This window comes from Cariama cristata, unplaced genomic scaffold (assembly GCF_000690535.1).
Source record: "Cariama cristata isolate BGI_N322 unplaced genomic scaffold, ASM69053v1 scaffold18431, whole genome shotgun sequence".
NCBI lineage: Eukaryota > Metazoa > Chordata > Aves > Cariamiformes > Cariamidae > Cariama > Cariama cristata.
In genome coordinates, this window is record NW_009600022.1 from 1,629 (window position 1) to 2,421 (window position 793).

General features: G+C 51.2%; 1 protein-coding gene across 1 annotated transcript in view; it reads right to left on the reverse strand.

Annotated features, from left to right (window-relative positions):
• RAMP1 (receptor (G protein-coupled) activity modifying protein 1) overlaps nt 1-793 on the reverse strand; it is a gene marked incomplete at its 3' end in the record, with an annotated part of 19,570 nt that overhangs the window by 728 nt on the left and 18,049 nt on the right. The gene's annotated exons all lie outside the window — the stretch shown is intronic.

Consider the following 793-nt stretch of genomic DNA (forward strand, 5'->3'; position numbering starts at 1 on the left):
AGCTCCCCGGCTGCCGGCCTTCGGGGCCCCATCCTTTCGCTTGCGTGGGGTCAGCCAAGAGGGGACGGAGATCAATACATGAAATCTACTTAAAAATTCTTTGAATTGCCCAAACCCAAGGGGTTTGCAACTGAACCAACAGCATGCTTTTGAAGCTCAGCTCTCTGCAGCACCCTGCTTTGCAGGTCCGCAAGACCACGACCCATCCCACCTCTCAACGGCCAGCAAGGCCATTTTTTTTTTTGAGCTTTGTGGAGTGTTTTTGTTGGTTTTTTTTTCCAAATATTTGGAAAACAAGGAGCAGCCCTGAGCAAGAGGCACTGCAGGAGGAGGACAGCCCCTGTGCTGGTCCAACCAGCCAGCCGCTGCAAGGACAGGTATTACCACGGGTTTCAAATCCTACCTGCTTTAAAATTGGCCATGCATTTAAAAAAAATAAAAAAGTATATATAATTTTCTCCCCCCATCCCAGTTACTCACATCCTAGAGAAACAGAGCAAACCAAAACCCAGTAGCCAATTAAAAACCCGCCTGGGGGAAGAAATATTTTATAAGCAGCTTCTTCGCTACTGGCCGCAGCCTCTCTGCATCCCATCAGCCGGGTTTTCGGGCAGGCGGCGGTTGCCTTGCCGTGCCCATCGGCACACAGCAGCGCCGGAGGGAGCCCCTGCGGAGTGCGGTGATTTAATTAACGGGGTGCCTGGAGCTACTAAAAGCAACTTCTGCTCAGCATCCCAACGTGCAAAATTACCGTTGCCTGCTCATCAACAGCCTTAGGAGAGCTCAGGAGCTG